Genomic DNA, 15,109 nt, shown 5'->3' with positions numbered 1-15,109 from the left:
CTGCCAGAGCAGAGGAGACTCACCCTGAAGGGCTGGGAAAGCTGGCAGGGAAAGCTGCCAGGCTGTGGGGTTATTCCTGGGACAGCAGAACATTCTGCTGCCTTGCACACAGAGCTCCTCTTACAGGCTCCACACAGTTCCTTGCTCTAAATAATGTAATTTGCTTTTCATTTGAGGTAGCAGGGGAAATACTTCAAAACCACCTAAAAAACTCCCCCTAAGCCAAGGGCAGCCTTTAGGAAAGGACATTTATTCACCTTCAATATAAACTGCAGTGTGTACATGTGAATATTTAAAATAGAAAATGCAGTTCCCACCTCAAGGCCTGTTTCAGCAGAGTTACCATAAACATCTGAACCAGCTCTGCGTGTGCTGGGAAGTCCAAAGGGCTCTGAGCTGTCCCCAGGGAGAAGCATCAGAGAAAGACTGAGGTTTACAGATACCCCGAGAATCAGCTGTGCTTGCTGCACCATTTCCTCTCCAGGCACTTGACAGTCTAGGCTGTAGGTATTCCAAACTGTTCTTACAAGGAAACTGTTTATTGTGTTCAAAGATGATTTAAACAAGGGAGTATTTCTAAAGGAACAGGAATTGCAGTGTGCATTGTTCTGTGCTGCCACCCAGTGAGACTGAGAGAGAGTCATAACTGAGGGATGCAGAGTCAGGCTGGAGCAAGAACTTGGCCTCTTTCTGTGAGCCCACTGTTCTGGAGATTATACTCAAATAATTATACATTATGGGAAAACTGATTAAATTTTGACTCCAAAGGATTTATAAATCCCTTTGTAATGAATGGTGCTGCACATAGGTGAGATCCCCTGTGATGTCCTCAGATCCTCTGATGTCCTCAGACCCTGGACAATGCCTTAATCTGGAACACTGGCTGGGTTTAAGGCTGGCTGGGTTTTGTGGCCTTTTGAACAAAAGAGACCAGAAAATAGTTCAGTCCCAGAAAATAAGTGTGCCCAGCAGGGGTGGTTCTAATAAAACTATCTATATAAAAGCTCTTGTAGGGATACTGCCTGGAAATATCCAGGGATACCATCCAGCTCCCACCTTCTTGAAGTTCAGTCTGTGTTAAAGGTCACTAACTATTGCTGCTTTCTATTAATACCCACAGTGGAAATGTGTTTGTTAAATTGTTCCCATTTACCCACAGGAAAAAAAATAGGAAAATTTTGGAAGAAAGCTCTGGAATTCTTGGTAGAGAGGCTGGTATCTAGGCTGATGTAATCTTCTATCCCCTTTCAAGTGCATGAGTAGACACACAGACAAAGAAACAACTTTGTAATAGAAAAGGAAATGATTTCTGTCCCTGTTGTCCTGATCACACGTGATTGCAAAGAGATTTTAATCCACATGCTTGCTAACATCAAGGACTGATATACTGTGGATTAACAAATCTGAAAAAAAATAACAACAAAAAACTGGAATCCCTTCTTCAGTTTCCTCTCACCCACCTTAATTATTCATTTTAACTCTGTGCTGCAGATCAGGGTTACCTTGTTAGGTGCTTAATGAGGCTGAGAGGACCCACATGGTGTGGCCACTTAAGGAGTTCTATCCAAATTACCTAAACATTCTTCTTCCCTACCTGAAGGCAATCTTGCATTACAGGAGAATCAGAATGTCCTTCAATGTGAGGGCAATCTAAAGAGTTTGCATCAGGAGATTGATAAAATTAGATTCATAAATTGTATTCTCCAGCTCTTAGGGGGACTCAGAGTTGCTGGATACACTGCTCTTCAGTTCTGGTGGGAATGGATGAACCTCTTCAGTTCCTGGTGCATGACCAATCAGATTAAGAGACATTCAGATTAAAAACAAGGTGAAATTTTCTATTCTTTGCATTAGTAGACAGAGAGGATTTTTTTGTGAAGAAACTGACAGCATGAAAATAGTTCCTATTTTATATTACACTGTAGACACACAGGTGTGTGAGCTGCAGAAAAGTGAGTGCTGTTCTGAAAAAGGCTTGTTCATGGAAGTGATGGAGCACTGAAAGGAATAAAAGGGGGGAAATGGTGCTCCAGGGTTTCTAGAGCACTATGTCAGGGTGACAGCTTTGATAGTGCTCTTGTGGGTATCATAGCTGGAAAGTGAAATAGTGAAACAACTGAGATGAGCCTCATTAATTATTAAAAAGTTGACAGTCAGTGTGGATCTGCTATGGAGGTGTGAATTTAGGATGACCTGTTGCCTAAAAGCAATGTTTAAATCTGAGTTATGTCTGAGAAGTAACTCTTCACCTGCTCCTTCGAAGTTGTAAACCCATGAACTTCACAATATATCCTAAATATAATTGTACTGGAAAAATGCCCTGTTAGAATGGCAATGGGAAGTGGATCCTTTTTGGATTGTTTGTTATGTCTTTTAAAAAATCCAAAGTGCCTACTGTCCTGAAGCTTGAGGAAAACCATGAGAATGGAAAAGGCTTCAAATCTTTGCATGTACCAAACAGCTCCTTCAACTCCTCATTCTTGACTTGTGCATCACAAGGGTCTTTTGAGGGGTCCCAGTGAGGGTGGTGGTGATGTCTTTAAAAGGTGCTACAGAGATGTGGTTCCTGACCTGGGGAAGGGAGGCGCCTGCCTTCTGCTGCAAGCTGGAAATGTGATTTGGAGTCAGTGATTACTCCATCACTGACTGACAAATCAGTTTGATGGCTCCTCTGCCTCAGTTTTTGGTTGTTTGTATATGATTTTGGTTTCTATTTGTGTTGGTTTGTTTTAAGCCTCTTTTAGCTGCTGCAGATGAAGGACAGACTGCAATGCTTGGCCAAGGAAGGTACAAACAACAACAAAATCCTGTTTGAACTCCTCCTGCCTTCTGGATGGCTCCTGCATTGGTATTAATTGGAGAAATGTGCTAGAAATGTTAACAAGGGTGATCACTGTGTTTTATGGGGCTATGTTAGAGCTGTAGAATGTTCAGCCAGTGCATGCTGACCTGCTGCAGTTTGTTCTGAGTAGCACCTGGAGTGGGACTTCACAGTGATGTCCCTTGTGCTGACAGCACGTGAGACAAGAAAAACCCTGTTGTTTGGATTATTACAATAATTGATGGATTCATATGCACTGTGTCATTTGTTAATACTATCCTGTTAAGTCCTTCTGTGAATGAGATCACAGATTTTTCTAGGTAGCAGCTGCTGCAGAGTTTCCTGAAACCCCAGAGTTTTTGGGCTGAGCCAAGGAAGGCAGGGCTGAGGATACAAACACATGCCCGGTTGCAAAAATATGAGCTAACAATACCTGAGCCTGCAGCCTAGAGAAGGAGTGGGCAGCCTTGGTGATTCAGGGAGTGCTGAGGGTGTTTGGTGAGCTCTGTGGTTCAGGAAGGAAACTCAGTGCTCCTGCTCCCCTGCTCTGTCCCTTGGAGATAAACCCTGCCTGGAGAGAGGCTGGAGACAGCCCAGCAAGGTGGGTGTTTATTCCCCATGTTGCCCTTTATCAGTGTTAGATTACCCAAAAGCTCTGCAAAGAGAACCATGTACATTGTTTTTGTTCATTGTTTTAGTAGTGTTTTTCCCCCTAAACTTTAAAAGCAACCTTAAGCAGAGAAATCTAATTTCAAGGTTTTATTTACTCTATAAACACTGTCCTTTGGGTTCTGACTCAAGATAATTCAATATGAGCACATCAAATCTATCTTGTCTCCTACAAATGTGTATAGAACTATATTATCACAAATAGTTGCTCTGCTATGATCTCAAATCAAGATTAATACAAAATCAGTTTGCCTGTTATTGGCCTGATTTTACCATTAATGAAGAGCTCTTCTAATTCTTGTTGGCAATTTCTACTGATAAAATGAAGGGTTTTTTCCACTGTGACTTAGCAGAATGCAGCAGGATTTTCAAGTTTCCCTAAGGTGGTAGGAGAGATGCTGACTTTAAGGCCTGGTTTATTTCATTTGTTGGATGCCAGTTTTCCTATGGGAGAGGGAGGGGGCTGCTGGCCCAGCCCTTCCCTCTGCCAGCACAAAACATCCTGGAGGAGTGTGCTGGGAGCAGAGATGTCCCCACAGAGCTCTGGGGCTGCAGGTGCCTCTTTTCCTAAGGAACATGGAGCAGAGCTCTGTGGTTTCCTGTATAACCACTCAAATGGCTTTTGCTGGGTTCCAGGAGAAAAATCTGTGGGTTTATTTTGATTGTGTCAGCTCCCCTGTTCAGCAGCTCCCACACAGCAGGAGGAGGTGACCCTTGCTGGACTACACTGAAGGAATTTATCACCTGCAGAGCCAACAGAGCTTTTTCTGTCTCAGTAGAACAGAGGATTTACCAGGAACTCGGAATCCAAGTGCTCTCTGCGTTTTCAGAAGGAAGGGAAGCAGTGCCCAGGAGCAGCCCAGCACCAGTCCACACTGGATCCATGAGAATGTTTAGCTCATAAGGCAGGTGCTCCAGCACCAAACAATAACCTAAATGTGCAGGATTTGAGCACATGGAGACGTTTTTGGCTTCACTCCTGAAATCCCGTGCTGGCCTCTGTTAGGATGCAGTGGTGGGGCCAGGCTGCTGTGCAGGTGCTGCCAGGGCTGCAGGGACAGTGGCACTGGTGGCACCACGAATGACACCCACACTTGTGTCAGTGGGGCTCTGACTGGAGGCATTTGAGGGATTGTCCTTTTGGCTGGTGACAACTCTGCCTTTCCCTGGATTCCCCCTTGTGGTTCAATTTAAACCCCAGTGGCTCTTTCTGTGGCACATGATCTCTGTCATGCTTTCTGTTCAGTCACATCCTATTTCTGCACATTCTTCCTGCACTTGCTGTGACCTGAGATGAGGGATGAATTACCAGCACACTGTTTCCTTCAGCTGAGCAATTACTTTGAATGAATATTACATGGCTTATGTGAAGATAGAAAGTGGGAATAAAGAGACTTGCTATGGAAACAGCTCTGTTTCCAAGAAAAGTTTTCACTTTTCTTTTTTTGATGCCTTAATCTATTCTGCAGTGGGGGTTACTGTACTGCTTATTCTTTGATATGCTTAAATATGATATTTGATATTCTTTGATATGCTTAAATATGACATTTATGTCTGTTAGATTTTTCATATTTTTCTTTATATTCCTTAAAAAGTCAGAAATGTGAATTACATTCCTGTACTATCTTTGGGCATTTTGTTTTTATTCTGATATCTCTTTTCTCTGGGAAACAAAAATGAAGATGTTGCATTATGCAATGCAGTGTCTCATTCATGCATTTTTTTCAGGTGAACTGACCTTCTTATCAGCTTATGTTCCACAGAATATTTCCAGAATGGGGGTTCTGTAGAACTTTGCAAAGCCCTGCTGCCTACTGTCTCCAGTGTGGTATTTAGAGCAAGAAAACTTTTAAAACCCAACAGAAGCTTGTGGATTGACCTCTCTGTATTTTATTGAAGTCATTAATCTGTCTTATATTTTCACCGACTGATGTCTGTGTTTCTGCACCAATGAATCACTTCCACGTGTTTCTGCTGTATAAAGAGAACCAGGAGTCCTTCAGCAAAGTGTGAGTGCAAAAGAGCCTCCTGAGAAGCTCAGGGATCCACACTTTATCCTCTGGGTATTAAAGGAGTTATAAAACAAGAAGGACAAATGCATGCCTGCACTGCTGACACTGAGCCAGCAGTTTCAGTCTGAGAGGAAGAGAGAGAACAGTGAGATTTGTAATCCAGTGCTGAATGCAAATAAATTCTGTCTCTTTCTTCGGGAGATTGCTTCCCTGAGTCACCGGGGTTCATTTACATTCGGGTGACATCTACAAGAATTTTGCCAACACAGCTTATTACTGCAAACATTGTGTCAGTTCTGACATTTCTCTTTGCTGGAGAATCCCCAGAATGGCTCTGTTTGTTCCTGGTGGCAGACGTGGAGTCACACAGGGAGCGGTGCCAGCCTCAGCCGCGCCTGCATCCCGCCAAGCTCCATTCCCTGAGTTCTGCCTCCACAGCCCTTCGTGGCCAGGGTGGCATCAGAAGCCTTTCCCAAAGCCATTATACTCTGGAAGCAGGATCAGCACCTGGATCTGGCTCCTGGAGCATGCGTGGGCAGGTCCCAGGCCTTTTTCTGGACCAGAGGCACAAACACATCCCCATGATGGGGTGGCAGAGCTCCGTACAGGCACCAAGTGCTCCAACTCCAAATTGGAATTCAGATTAATCCAGAACTCCTGGGGCCAGACAACTGAATCCATGGAAAAGAAATTTGTTATTATCCCTGTAGCTGCACTGAAAGAATGCTTAATTCCCAGACTCTTTTGCAGTCTAACTCACAAGAAGTGTGTGTTACAAAGGAGGGGAAGGAATCAGTGCCAGGAGCATTATCTGAGTTAGATCCCCAACTCTTTGGTCTTCCTTTCCCATTTTCCTGCTTTGTGCATTTCCCTGGCTATCCCACACACAAGGATTGAGGCAGTAACTTCCACTTCCCTCCCCAGAGAGGGCGTACTCAGGGTTTCTTGCATTTATAAACATCATTTACAGTTGAGAGCGAGTTGCTCTTGTTAATGGGATTCTCACCAGCAATGCTTAAGGAAAGACATCAGAATATTTTCTTGTCTACCACTCCGTTTACTTTTCTCCTGCCCTGTTTATGTATTTATATGTAATATGCATTTATTTGTCACTCCCCTCTGAGGAACAAAGCCTAGCAGCTACAAACACTTCTTTTGCAATGCAATGATAGGAACCAACCTCTTCTGGAAGCCACTTAGATGAAAACAGACGCGTTATTTCAGTTATGACTCAAGGCAGATTTGAATTTAGGATTTCAAGAAGGTGTTTTGCCCCCTGGCCCTGCTGCCTGTTTTCTATTCACTCTGTTCACCCTATATTTTTCATCTTATTCTCAATTCTGTAGCATATAGTGTTTTCCACTAACTCATATTTAGTAAAGATAATGTGCTAAAAACCGTAGTCTGCTATTTTTTATAAAGATATTGAAACTGGGCCTCAGTTCAGGAAGGTTCTTATGTGCATAGTTTTTATTCTGTAGATGCATCCTTGATTTTATTCCTCCATAATTTTCCAATTCAGGAGGCATTGAGATTCATGTTCTAAAACTGTCACTGTTCCACGCCTTTAGACTGTGGGAGAGGGTTTTGCCTTGCTGCTGGGCTTGTCTTGTTTTCAAAGTTTGTATTATAGAAGTGTTAAAAATCAAAATTACCAGAACGTTTGAAAGTGCTTTTGCTGAAATTCATAGATTCATGTAACAGATGAAGGGAAAGGCATAGCAAGGTAACTCCTTTAACAAGAACAGTTTCTTGGCTGTGTTTGTGGGTTTATGGAGCAGCCTTTAGAGGCTGCTTTGTAGAAACTTTCAAACCTTGTCTTCTCTCCTGACAGAGGGCAGCCATTTACAGGAATATGTTAATATATTTCAAAAGATAACAATGCTACTGATCATTTCTCACTATGAAACAGAACTGGTCATTCTTTATACCCTGTTAGATAATTTGCTGTCATTATATCTATCTTGAAAATGGCTATATTTAGCAGAACTGAGCATTTTCTAAGTTCCTGAGACAAGGGGAGTCATCATCACGATGCCAGTCCCATTTCAGGAGGAGCTGGCACTGCAATCTTTGCTTGTTCCTGCTCCTCCTCCTGTGTTAAGGCTCCTGGTTTCCATCAGCCACTGTCAGTGTTTGCAGGGGCAGGCAAAGGGCCCACAGCCCTGCAGGTTTGTCTCTCTTGTCTCCTGTGGGCCAGAACTCTGTGCTCAGTAGTTATTTCCTAAGCCCTCTATTCCTTTTAACCTCTAAAAAGATAAGCTGTCAAATTAGAGATGCAAAACCAGATAAAAGTTCTGCTCTAATTAACAGTAACTCGAGGGCTAATGAAATTCTGTTCTTTGTTCATTTCTGCTTACTGAAATTGGTAGTGTGTCAGGGAGATTTTCTGTATCAGGCAACAAATAGTGACCCTCAGCAGACAGTAAAATACTCATTAAATAAAACCCAATGCCAGCAAATAAAAGAAGAATATGCTGAATAAACATAACTACTGGAAGAAGCAGTCTTCCAAATGAATCCTTAGAAGGGATAAATAGAAGTTGTAAAAGAAGAGGATTTTGTTGTCATTAGTGTTGATAATCCAGTCTAAGGTAATTAATGAAATTTATAACCAGCCCAGCAGCAGGATTTTTGTAGGCAACAGGCTGCATTTTGTTGTGGCAGGGAAACAGTAGATGGTGATTTCCACAGCATTCTCCTACTAAACACTGATAAATCTTGTGAATGCTCCAAAGAACTTCAATCTGTGTGGGGGTCACAGCCTGTGACCATGCAAGTGAAGAAGAAATAAGAGTTACTAGTAGCAGTGAATTCAGAGCTTAACTGCCCGACACAGACTGCTAAACTACCAGTACAACAAACAGCCTGGTACCTTAGGAAGCCTGAATCAGTCAGCATGTTTATAAGAACTGGTTTATGAAGTTGCCCCCAAACTGGATGCTGATTGGGTAGTTTTTAATTTGCTCTCATCCCTTTATATTTTTCTTGGGGATGTTTGAGTGTTTTTCCTTATAGAGAAGATTATATAATAAAGGTATTCCTGAATATAAGGAATATAATTTTTTTGCTTCATTGAAGTGCTAGGGTAATGATGCAGCAATTTGCCAAGCTGACAAGTACAGTTACATTTATTTGCTGAGTGAAGAAGTGAAGTTAAAGGAAGCTGAAATGACTTCTCAGAAGGAAATTGGCAGGCACGGGGCAGTCTGGGCCTCTTGAGTTTGGATTCTTTCCTGTCAGTGCCTCTGATAACCCTTCCATTTGTGTATCCTTCAGTGCTTCCTTAAAACTAAGTTTTCCCATCTCTTTCAGTTGTGTGTGACAGAATCCCACACATAAAGAGCAAATATTCCCCTGCTTTTGGAACTTGTTTCAGGAATTTCTTGCTCTCGCATTTGGGCAGTAAGAAGAGCCTGGATGCACCTGCAGGGGTTAAACCTCTCTGAAATGCCCCTCCTGACCACCTGCCTGTCTCTGACAATCTGGAGAAGGTCTGTGTGCCTTCCCTGGAGCTGCTGGCAAAGACTTGGAGAAGTCTGGGTACAAACTTACAAGAGAACTGTGAAATTGCAAATTCCTTCTCTTCATATGGACCAGCTCTACAAGGGCATGCAATCAAATAAATGGAAACAAAGAATGCAGTCATTAGGTTAACATGTAATGTTTTCAATATTTAGTATTTCAAGTTCTGCTATGTTTATGCAGTAAATGTTTAAATAAGAGTACCATGCCTCTCTTGAAATCAGCTTTTTGGACAAGAACTGTCCAAAACCCAAGTCTGGACAGTGTTCAAACATGTTTTCCTCAACAGTCTCCTGTTCTGTTTATTGATTCTGTTCCACCATCCTGGTGGACTCCAGGCAGGATTACCTGGAGAGGATTTCCATGGGCAGGATTATATAGATGACTATCTATGAAGCTGCTGGGAGAGATGGAGGATGGAGGTTGTTAATCCCCAAGACCTGAGGTGCTGCCCAGAGAGGCAATCTGGGGGCTTAACTTTGGAGATGCCACTCTTGGAACAAACAGAAACCTCCTGTTAATGTAAGCTTTAAGTAAAATCTTCATGACAGAATCATTTTAAGCTTTGGTGCACTGTTTAATTACTCTACTAATAAAATGAGAAGTGTCAAGTTCCATAAAAAGGAATTTGTTTGAGATGAAAGCCTCCACTCATGTAACCCTTGGGAGTGGGAGCAATGATCACACAGGTTGTGATTCTCTTTGGCTTCAGTGGAGTGAATTCTTTACTTCCCATGAAAATGTATGTTTAAACCTGAAGCAGAATTTTACCCTTTCAATCTACTTTCTCATGGTTTCAGTAAAGTTGTTAGCGTTCAGGAACACACATAACCACGAATGGTTATATGAAGGTGCTTTATTTAAAGAGCTGGGTGTCAGGGGTACGCAGACCCAAATCTGACCCGACTTGTGTTTCGAGTTGAACATATTTTATACTCTATCATTATATAACTTACATATAAATTATTAAACTTACATTGTTCTATTGTATGCATTGATTTTACCCAAGCATGGATTTCTCGTGATTCCCCCCCTCAGCCCCCTAACATGGTTCCCCATGTTCTCTAAACAATAATTATATCTAATCACATCTAACAATTGCATCATTTATCATCTACTGATTACACAGGTGTAGCTTGACCTGGTCTTTAGCAAGCACAAGGCCTAATGTTTCCAGGGCCTGCTTTTCCCAGGGCTTTCCAAACCTAACTTTCTTTCTAAGTCCCCGAATTTTCTAAGATTTTAAGGCCTTTTACTATCAAGTCTCTAGATAGAAAATACAGCCTAAAAAAAAAGGAGACAGGTAAACTTAGATAGCTCAAAAAGCTATCTCAAAAGATAGCTCCAATCTTCGTGAGCTTTAGCTTCATGCTAAATGAGTGGTGGAGGAAGAGACAAAGGAGAAATGAAGGCAAGAACATCTTAAGTGCTACAGGTCAGCCCCACTTTTCCAAGAGTATTTTCTGAGAAATGTGTGGCTAACCCTTGAGCAAAGGTCACACATTTGATTTCCTCTTCCAGCCAGGGAAATTTTAGCTTGTTTTCTCAATTGGAACAAATCTGTGCACGGTTTCTCAGGGCAGCTTCCCCTGAATGCACACACAACAGTGCTTTTGTAAAGTCCTAGAAGTGCTTCTACTTCCCATCCAAGAGGATTTAACAGCAAAAAACACCCTCAATCAGAGAAGAGAGCACAGGAAAGAGAAAAGGGAGAGGAAGAAAAATACTAGAATGTGTTTTTTTGTCTGGGGATTCTGGTTGACTGAGCCAAAAAGGAATAGGCAAATATATTCATACTTGCAATACACTTGAAACAGTTCATGTTCTTTCCCATTAGGCTGAATTTCATGGTAGGTGCACATTAAATGCAATACTTTTATTCAAGGGCTTTGCTTCCTAAGTGCTAAAATTAAGCTCTCATAGTAAGCTAGGAAGTAATGATTCTGTTTCTGAAAGCCAGGACAGCCATGGGGGGTAAAATTTACTAAATTCTGGGGACTTATCCTGCAATATGAAATTTTTATTTTTGATTTTGACATTATTTTTTCTTTCCAAATGACTTAGCATGATTATAAGAATTTATTTCCTAAGGTACCCCTGAATTGCATGCTGATGTTTTGGTTTTTTGTTTCCTTTCCTCCCTCCCTTTTCTTTTTCACCTAGAGAGGACTTTCTTTAGGCAGGATTATATACATGACTTTATAAATCTGCTGGGAGGGATGGAGGTTTTGATTCCCCAAGGCCTGAGGTGCTGCCCAGAGAGGCAGTCTGGGGGCTTGGCTGTGGAGATGCCACTCTTGGAACAAACAGAAACCTCCTGCTAATGTGAGCTTTAAGTAAAATCTTCACAACAGAATTATTGTAAGTTTTTCTATGCAGTGTTTAATTACTAATAAAATGGGAAGTGTCAAGTTATATTTGATTTTTCCTTTCTGCACGAAGCTCCTCCTGTGCAGAGCTGTGTGTGTTTGTGTGTGCACACATCAGCTGTGGGAAGCACACGCTGGGGCTGTGTTGGAATCCCCTCCAAGAATCACACACGTGGCTTCTCAGGCTGCTGTTGGTTACTGTGATGCCCTTTCAGGAATTTTGGAGCCGTGGCTCAGCACGCTGGGACTGATATTCTTACACAGCTATAATGTCCAGGAGCCATGGCTGGAAAACTGCATGTATGAGGTGCTACAAAAAGAACAAAGATTCCCTCCTCCCACATCCTCCTTGTTTGATCCACCACTTGTTCAGGCTCTTCCTGCCAGCCTGGTTTGTGGCAATTGCACGGATGTTTTCCATCTTGCAGCAATATGCTGAACATATGATGGAAATCTATCCTGGAATACAGGATTCCCTCCCTGGGAAGTCCACTCTTACTCAGTAGATACTGTAGATGTTGATTTTGAGTTTTTCCTCTGTTCCTTCCCTGAAAATTCACGTCACCATGGCTGGCTAAAAAGATTTTTTTGCACATGCCTAGGTATGAAAGGATGTGTAAAATACTGTGACTCTTCTTTGTTTTACAAGCACCATTCTGTGTGTAGGCCCTGGGGAATGTGTCTCCCTGTCTCAAACAGAGCACCTGGGATGTCCCTGCCATTTGCTCATGATTGTTCAAACAGCCCTGCCAGAGCTCCAGTGTGACCAGACTGCCCACAACACTGGTGCATCTCAAAACCCCATGGATCATTCCTGCCCACAACAGTTCTCAGAGCCCCATGGCTTCACTCTCACAGCTGTGGCCTCAGATCTCCATGTGATAGTAAAGTTGGTGTGCTATGGCTGAGAAAGAGCTGCCAGGTTTGGGTTTCCCCTTTCCTCAGTATTTATTTCTGAACTCCTTCCTTAGCATCTCATTTTGCTTTGCCCTTCTCATTTCTGAGATCCTGCATGGCTGATACAAAGCAATCTCTTATCTGATGAATGCTGAGGCCTCCTGGTCACTGCTGTAGACACCACTGAACCTGATTTTGTCAATGCCAGAACAAAGGGTCTGATTCCCTCAGAGGCCCAAGAACAGGAATCCAGGATATTGAATTAGGCACTAATGGCAGAATGGCCAGGAGGTTTTTGAAAGTAATTTCCTTTTCCCTCTGTCATTAATCTGCTTCTGGCTGATGAGCTGCCAGTGTTTTAAGAAGCAGATCTTATGAATATTCCTTAGTGACAGGCCAATCCAGAAGCCCCTGCAGTGAATGCAGTGGGTACCTGTAACAGACTGAGGAACTTGGCCATTTATTTCTCTGTTTAAAGAAAGAAGCTTTTCTCAGACCAAAATCAGAATTGGACTTATAACCTACTAATGGCTATGCAGTGGGAAAGCTTTTTGTTTTCAGACCTGCACAAAACACAACCTTCCATGCTTTGGGATTCTAGAATCTGAATTTAGGGTTTTGTTTAAGGGCCTGAACAATCACACCACAGCTGTAGTTTAAACCTAAATACCATCAGAGAGGATCTAGTCCAGTCCAAAGCAAAACCCTACCATGCTTCTGCAATTCTTTTTTTAAGAACTCCAGCACTGACAGGAATGATTGGCCAGTTTTCAGACTGATGGGGGAGTTTTCTTGGGGCAATAGGAAATACATCCCAATACTTTGGTGGCAATATTGTTGTATACAATATAACAATTCTCTGGGTGACTGGTCTGTTCTGTTATTTAACAGCTGAGACTGAATTGCTGGGTTTTTTTCCAAATAAAGTTGCACACAGTCAGCTTCCCTGGGAACCCCTGTACAGCTGCAGTCCACCAAAAATTCCATGATCTCAAAAGCTAATGACAGATTTGCTTGTGAGTAGAAACAAAAAGTATCTAAGTCCTGCTTGTAGGCATTTGCTGGGGGATGAACTGTTTTTCAGAAGCACCTGAAATGGTTCTCATTTTCCAGTTTCATGTATGTTTGAAAGTCAAATTAGTGTACAGAGTTCCCAACAGGGTTCCAGAAGATGAAGAAGTTCTTTAAGGTGCTGCATAACCACCAGTTTGCCATTACTGCTCATAACACAGTTTTATAAGTGCTGTTTCAGCCTTACTGAAAGATATTTGGGTTTCTGGAAAGCCAGAGGTGGGGGAAAGAATTGAAACAAAATTGAAATAGAGCAGACCAAAATTACACAGTAAAGCATGTTATCAGCATTGAAAGGCTTTGTGACTTTGATAAATATTCCAGATAATGAATTTTAGAGATAGAGCTCTGCACACTGCGTGGCTCTGTCACCATCTGCCTGGCACTGTAATTAATTGATTCTATCACAAAATTGCTTTGCTAATTAGATGGAACACAGTCTGGTAGTTGTACTTGGAGGGTTCATCTGCTGGCCTGGTGAGTGCTGTGCAAAATTTGTGTGTCCAGTCCTACCATGAGATGCAGGGACTATGATCTCAATGGCACTTGGGGACACATCCGTCTCTGGAGAGAACAAGGTGTGGGCTTCCTGTGCTCACACACTTTAGGCTGAGGAAATAATCTCAAACCTATTTAGTCAGGGCCAAGCTGTCAGCAAGAACAGATGCTGTTCTTCTACCTGATAGTTTTCCCCCTTTTGCTGGGGGTTACTCTCCCAGGAATTCTTGAAGTTCACAGAAAACTTCCTGATAAGCTGCAAGGAAAATCTGAGGAGCTGATTCAGCCTCCTGTTCAAATATAAAGCTGTCCTTCCTGGCTGGTAATAAAGAACTTTGACAAAGGCTGTTTTCACGGACAGCTCCAAAGGCTTTATTCTGCTAAATTTTTTCAATGTAGAAATTATTTATTTGTAACACACTGAAAATGGAAATGTTAACCTATTTATGCACTAGTTTTACAATGTGATTTATTATGAGAATTACAAACTTCTAGCCCAGCAGAAATTAATTTCAAAACATCTGCTTAGCATCCATTGAGGCACTTGCAGTCAAGGAACACCATACTGGTGTGGCAGATTTGGACAACACGTTTTGTTTGTGTTTAGAAAAAGCCTAAACTACAACTGTATTTTTCCTCCTCCTTTGCAGTTAATTCACCGAAACTACAGCGAGTAAGAGGTCCTGCTGCACCCTGCTAATGTGAGTCAGAAACACACAGAGCAGTGGGAGCACTGCTGGCTACCAGCTCTGGGATTCAGAAAATAGTGTGTCACTTTTTGTCCTTGAAGAAACAGCTCTTTAGCAGAAGGTTTCCAATTTCCACTGGGAATTTGTGTGTGTGAGTGTGGGGGATACAGGTGTGGCTTCTAAACAAATGTGGGGAGATGATGGATGTAGGGTTTTAGTTCTGACAGTCTGATAGCTGTAACTTTATAGATTGCTGCACTTGCCTGTTAAAAAACAAGTTTAAAGTCACTTAAAGACATTTATCCAAAGATTTTTAGGTTGTTGAAGTAATAATATGAAAGTACATTTCATCTATCTATCTATCTATCTATCTATCTATCTATCTATCTATCTATCTATCTATCTATCTATCTATCACCTATTCCTGCTTTTATATAAAATTATATATTAAAATTATATATTTTTATATAAAATCCTTTTCAATTAAAAAAGGATGACAATCCGCACGTCTCTGAAAACCTCAAAATAAATAAACAACAGTCTTAGGTGACAGATCTA

General features: G+C 41.9%; 1 protein-coding gene and 1 long non-coding RNA gene across 5 annotated transcripts in view; one reads left to right on the top strand and one right to left on the bottom strand.

The window, feature by feature from the left end:
- BEAN1 (brain expressed associated with NEDD4 1) overlaps nucleotides 1–15,109 on the bottom strand; it is a 56,137-nt gene that overhangs the window by 25,635 nt on the left and 15,393 nt on the right. The gene's annotated exons all lie outside the window — the stretch shown is intronic.
- Nucleotides 1,706–9,650, top strand: LOC147650783 (uncharacterized). The gene is made up of 2 exons (XR_015275412.1): nucleotides 1,706–1,828; nucleotides 5,219–9,650. It is a non-coding gene; the product is annotated as an uncharacterized LOC147650783 (long non-coding RNA).

The sequence above is a fragment of the Cyanistes caeruleus genome, chromosome 12 (genome assembly GCF_971803275.1).
Source record: "Cyanistes caeruleus chromosome 12, bCyaCae1.hap1.1, whole genome shotgun sequence".
NCBI lineage: Eukaryota > Metazoa > Chordata > Aves > Passeriformes > Paridae > Cyanistes > Cyanistes caeruleus.
This window is presented reverse-complemented; position numbering and strand designations above follow the sequence as displayed.